The sequence below is a fragment of the Homarus americanus genome, unplaced genomic scaffold (assembly GCF_018991925.1).
Source record: "Homarus americanus isolate GMGI-L3 unplaced genomic scaffold, GMGI_Hamer_2.0 scaffold43872, whole genome shotgun sequence".
Lineage (NCBI taxonomy): Eukaryota > Metazoa > Arthropoda > Malacostraca > Decapoda > Nephropidae > Homarus > Homarus americanus.
In genome coordinates, this window is record NW_024742269.1 from 257,542 (window position 1) to 264,159 (window position 6,618).

Sequence of the window (6,618 nt, forward strand, 5' to 3'; positions counted from 1 at the left end):
TAAGTCAATTTAGTGAATTACACTATTCCTCTGAAAGAAAAAACATGTATGTAATTATTTATCATGGTAATCGTGTAAAACTTGCCATCTGACAGAAATTTATTAGTTATTGATTCGCTCCGGCTTATCTTCTTCAACGAAAATGGAAGTTGTAAATAATGGTTCCCGTTTTATTTGATGCATGCAGAAATATAACCTATACAGGAATTTTTTTATCTTGTAATATACTGCAATACTAAATCTTTCCCCAGGTGGCTACAGCTATGGGAGGCTTCCGGCGTCACACAACCGTGAGTTACAGTGATACAGTTTTATTCCGCAAATTATACAACACTTATGGTGATGCAACATTTATGGTGACCATCACATTGAGGTAACAACGTGCAGTATAGTACCAGGTTATACAGAAGTCTGTACACTCGTAGGGATTATAGCATAACATGTCTTGCGTTTTTTCCATAATAGTCCCGTTCACGCGAGCAAAAAAGAATCGATGGCAATGTAATAATATCGATATACACATAATAATATGGAATAATAAATATACCGAAATAACATAAGTTTATAATCCTAGAAAGTTTTAAATAAATATCTTTAGAGTGGTGATTTAGTGACGTTTATCTTGCTAAATAACATCACAGAAAATGGAAGCACTAAAAGAATGTAAAGGGGGTAACTTGGTTAATTTACTTTGACATGAGGAGTCACTGCAGATTTTTAGATTGCCCCGGAGGGGGCTAGTTTATTGGGCACCCCCTTACATCCTGTGCAAGGTGAAGCGCAGAAGCATTTACAGTGTCCAACTGGGAAGCATGCTAGGTTCATGCTGGCCTTTATGACTCATGCATTAAGGGCGTAGAAGCCTGAAGCGTCATAGGTTTTACCAGCAAGTTACATAAAGTGACAGAATGATGAGTGTGTGGGGGGAAAGTTCCCGGTACATTTCATCTGTTTATAGCAAAGCGTGGCAGGTCCCTAATGATGTCAAGTGCCAGGCCTGTGACTAGGAGGAGGGATATCTGGTCAGGGAGGGAAGAGGTGTTGGTAACGGCTGGGGACCTGTAGGAGGAGGTCTTAGGACAAGTGAGGATGTAGTGACGGAGGGTGTGGGAGTCGGGTTGGCCACAAAGTTTACAAACAGTGCGGCCAGGCTCAGGGTTGTCAATGTACTCCCATAGGTACCTGTACCCTAGGCGCAGTCTCATGTACATAAACTGTTGAGATCGTGTCAGGGATTTATACTCTTTGTAGTGGCGGTTGTCGTCACCGGTTACAGCGTCATAGTGGCGTAGTGTGACGCGACCCCGTTGTTTCAGGTGTGTCCAATTTTCGTCGAATGCTTCTCGTTGTGTGGCGTGTATGCGAGATTTGAGATGATTCAGGGAGAGGTCGAGGGTGGCTTCAATATCTTCTTCTTGTGTTGCTTCTTTGGCAAGCCGATCAACAGTGTCACAGGCAGTTATTCCTATGTGTGACGGGATCCAAATAAACTTGACTCGGATGTCATCAGTCTGTTCTAGCCCGGTGACGGCGGCTAGGGTGTGTTGGGAGGAGGGGGAGGGTAATTTGTCCCTCGCTAGCGCAGAAGTGCTATCTCTGATTATAAGGAGGTTCCGGCGTTCAGTGCGAGCATAGGTCGCCCCCTCATGAATGCCCGCGAGGATGGCTATGCTTTCAGTGTCAGTGGAGGAGGCCCAGTCGTGGACCCTGATTTTCCTGCGGGCCTGGCGCTCAGGAATCCACACAGCTGCCCCAGCGCAGCGCAGCCCAGCCCAGCGTGGCAACAGACCCATCACAGTAGACGAGGATAAGAGGGTGGGAGGTCGTACGAGAGGAGGCGACATCTTCAATCTGCTCAAGGCAGTTAAGTTTGAGCATATACCGCAGTTGGGTGGATTTACGACCAGGGAAGGTGTGGACGACAACATCAACACTCGGGGAAGCCCACGGCGGGAGAGGCGGATGAGTGTACTCGGGAGGGAGAGATGTCGAGGGGGTGTAAAGGTGATAACGCAGGATGTCAGCAGCAGTGTGGACGGGCCAGTGTTGAGAGAGGGAGAGAGAGGTATGGGGGCAGGCCGGCGCAGGAGGGTGTTAAGATGTGAGTTCTGTGAGCGTGACAGGGGAGTTGGTTTCTCACTGCGAAGAAGTTTAACACCAAGGATGGCATTGAGAGCAGCATATACCAGAAAGTGTAAAGGTCGGGGCTTAAGGTCAGAAGTCCACCTGGTACTAGTTGCTTGTGTGATGAGAGGTAATGATGTATGTGCGTTTGGGTGAAACACACACACACACACACACACACACACACACACACACACGTGTGTCAGGTCGTTCAGCTCCCCACCCCATTTAACGTAACTTAATGACTTGGGTTCATCAGGAGCCAGCCAGCACGCTTGTCTCTAGTAATTATAGCGCATCTTACATCATCAGGCTAATGTGTCTTGACCACGATCCCTGCATTACCTCCCAACACTCACATGTTCAGTGTGTTCACTCTCGATCCCTGTACCACTGTCAAGAGGGTCTACAACTAATGTATCTTGAACATGTTCACTGCATCACCCAATTCTTGGCCAACTGTATGCTCTAAACACCTCCACCGTTGCTAATGTTTTGTATTAGTCTGTCTGTCCAGAACTTAAATCTTGAATAAGTTCAATACATCACTACTGAACTTTCACATTGCATATACTGTTATACTTCTTTACATTTTGAATCTCTCTCTCTCTCTCTCTCTCTCTCTCTCTCTCTCTCTCTCTCTTTTCATATCGTCAGTAATTAGGATATATTTTGCGTTTCAGTTCTATAAACTCTTTTCCCCGACTGACTAACCCACTGAGAGACTTTTCCCTCCACGTCCACAGCCCCATTAACTCTACTGGTTCTTCACTACACCCCCAGCATGTACTCCAATTCTTTCTCACTTTCTTTTCGTGATATATTTTATTTTGCATATATTTTATTTTGTATATATCTAGGACTAGCCGTATTGTTTTTCATCAAACTTGGTCATAGAGTGGAACAAACATGTCGATGGTCTGCAAGTCTATGGACTACCCTAATTAACCATAATATACTATACGGACTAGCCGTGTGTCTGTGTAATATACTATAGTAGTGTCTGTTCTGGCAGCCGAAACGGCACAATCGTTTTTCATCAAACTTGGTGGAAAAATCGCAAAAAATTGGTAGAGTGGAACAAACCTGGTCCCATATCGATGGTTTCTTTAGGAAGGCATTAAAAATTAACCATTTTATTTACGCTGGAAAACGATGCAAGTCTACGGACTTGGCGCACCCTCATTCGCTGTATGCTATCAGCCGGACGGCGGTTACACGCTAGCCAAGCACGAGCTTTCAAACTTTCACCGGGCACGAAGGGCCCGCGATCACTTGTGGGATGTATATTTCTCATTTTTTCCCGTTTTCTACAAGCCTGAGGGTGATGTCATATATCAAGGAGAAACTTATAAATTTACAACACTCGTGAAAGACACAATTGAGCACCTGTCACCTCACTACACTTATTTTTCAGCTGGTGACCTTTTTTCTATATATTGACGAGTGTATAAAAAGCAACATATGTTCATAACTCTTTTAATAGAATTAATCTAGAGCGTGAAGCATAGAGGTGGTAGGGGTAGAGAGAAGTGGTTGAGGAGGGGAGGAGGAAGAGGTGCTAGGGAGAGGAAGGGTTGGGGAGGGGAGGTGGAAGAGGGGGTAGAGAGAGAAGGGGGAGAGGAGTGGTTGGGAAGGGGAGGTGGATGAGGAGGAAGAGGTGCTAGGGACAGGAATGGTGAGGAGAGGAGGGTGGGAAGGGGAGGTGAAAGAAGAGAAAAGGGGGTAGAGGAGAGGGAGAAGAAGAGATGGATGAGGAGGAAGATGTAGTAGGGAAAGAAAAGGAAAAAAGATTAAAAAATATACAGACAGATTATTTTTGCAACTTTCATTATATCCACTGTGCTGCCGAGGCTGGAACACAGGACAAGCTCTGACCCTCACCCCCTTCTGTCTAAAGTTACCACCCGACGCTGCTTCATGATTAAGGCGAAATAAACCAAACATTCTTAAACATTATTTTATTTATTTTTTTTGTTTGTTTATAGTAACGGGGTTATTTATGTTCAATAACATTATATAAAATCATAATAGCATACATATGTGATAATGACGTCACTATTTGTAGTACATACCAGTATAATGTCAACTGTTACGTCATCAAACAATGAACATAATGCAAAGTAATCAAAGTTAGGTGAGTTTAGTTTAGACTAGGAATAAAATATACATCATTACTACACTTAAGAGGAGTTCAGTGAGCAAACTTCAGTAGAATAGTAGTGGTAAAATATCGTGGATATATATTTTCATCAAATAATGAGAGTAACAGAATATTTCTAAAATGTAAATGAACTAAATCACTTAATAGGTAATGGCTGAAGCAAAAGGTGTTCTTCAGTGTTCTCAAGTGATACCAAATATATATGAGGCGCCTAGAATGGGAATGGCGTATCTCCAAACCGTCTGTTTTAAGTAAATCCCATTTAAAGTTTAAAGTTTATGTACCATGGAAACTACTGCATGGATTTAAATGAAACTTTCCACAAAAGTTGGACCGTAGAAGGAATGTTGCCTATGGAAAATTGAGCCCCATATGCCAGATCCCTTACCCCCCCCCCCACCGGCCCCCTAAAAATACAAATAAATCAGTAGATATCACCAAATTTTCATGAAACGGTACATTACTTACGAGCTCCTCCAATGGAATTCTCAACCTTGCGGCGGCGTAAGCGACACTCAGTCAGGCTTGATTATGTAGAACAGAGGCCAGTGAACACGCCTGTGGCCATATCTCCAATTCGTGATTTTGGCGCTTACGCCACTCCCATCCCAGGCGCCTCATATACAGTATATAGATTCAGTTGGTATACGTGTGTGTGCGCGCGTGTGTGATTTTTTTTTAAATTTTGCCGCTTACAACGGCTAGTTTTTTGTGCACCCCATACTCCTCCTGTGAGCGGTAGCGCAAAAGGATTACAGAGTATGGTTTACAAAGAGTCAGAATAATTAACCCCCGTGGTCAAGATATTATGACATTGAATGTTACACAGTATTTCAAATACATTATTTGTTTAGTTCTATACATAAAGGGTAACTTATTCACAACTGCGTGAGTACAGGCGTGTGAGGCAGTGTGTCTGGCCTCACACTTTGTTATTCACGTTTGCGTGAGAAGTGATCAAGCAAATTGTGTGTTTGGTTTTATACATGGGAACTAATACAGCTACTAAGTGTAAAAAAATGGATACAATCTTATTATGTCCGCTATCTTGCCATTAGAGATGAAGTGTTGTACCATTAACACACAGTGTGCTTGGACCTGTCCCTAAAAGGTTCTATCTTCACACAGTCGAGGATGTAGTGTTCAAGTGTGTGGCCATATCTCTGGCCACACACTTTACATTTAGTCTTGTTCACATCTGCCTGAGGGGCATACTGCCAGAGGTACTTATATCCTAACCTTAATCTAGCGGTTACAACATCTTGTAATCTAGTGATCTTGTTACTTGCTCCTTTACATGTTTCACTTGATACATCTCATCATGGTAAACTATGGATCGACTAGTGCCTGTTTGCACTTGTCTGCTTGCGTCAAATTCATCAATAAGTTCCTTCCTAATTACAGTTTTAAGGGTTCTTTTTGACAGACCCAGTTTGTATTCAACAGTGTCTTTGTTAGACGCGAGTTTGGCGAGGGCATCTATTCTGTCATGTTTTATGAGGCCTATGTGAGAGGGGATCCACAACAGTTTGACCTTGACACCCCGGTCAACAAGGTACGCATATTTGTGTCTGGCTTCAGAGACAAGCGCGTGACAACTTGAGTTGAGGGTGTCAAGGGCAAGTAGTGAGGATAGAATATCAGTGATGATGAGACTGTCAGTGACAGTGGTTTTAATGAATTTAATAGCCGTGAGTATGGCAGCTGATTCAGTTTGTAGAGTGGATGCCCGGTTGTTAATTCTAACTCCTTTCTCACTGTGTGTGTGTGATACGATTTAGGGATAATTTTGTATTGGCGATAATTTTAGCGTTTTTCTGGTCATTTAGATAAGGATTGGATACTGAACTATTATCATCCAGCCGAGTTTAGGTCCAGCTTTATTATATTAAGACTGATAAACATATCATCAGTTAAACAAAGTCAAGTTTATCATCTTTGGGTTTACTTCCCTTGAGTTATAACAGTATTAATAGAACGTTATCCATGCATCGTAAACATCTCTCTCTCTCTCTCTCTCATGGTTTAAGGTTTACTCGAGGAAGAATAGTGACTGTAAAAGTGAAGGACACAGAAGAAAATAAAGAGAGGAGATAATGAAGTAATATTAACTTAAGGTACAAGTAAAGTACACACACAGACCACACGTCTCTGGGTGGGCTACATTTCATCACTCACTGTATTGGTCGGTCGTGTCACTAAAAATCTCTTTATAAAAATTATGTACAAAAGGACTAAAGTTCCTGAGTTCATCAGTAACCTGACTGTGTTGCTGATAATTCGGTACTCACTGGGATGTATACTCGCTGACTTTTATTGTTTGATACTTT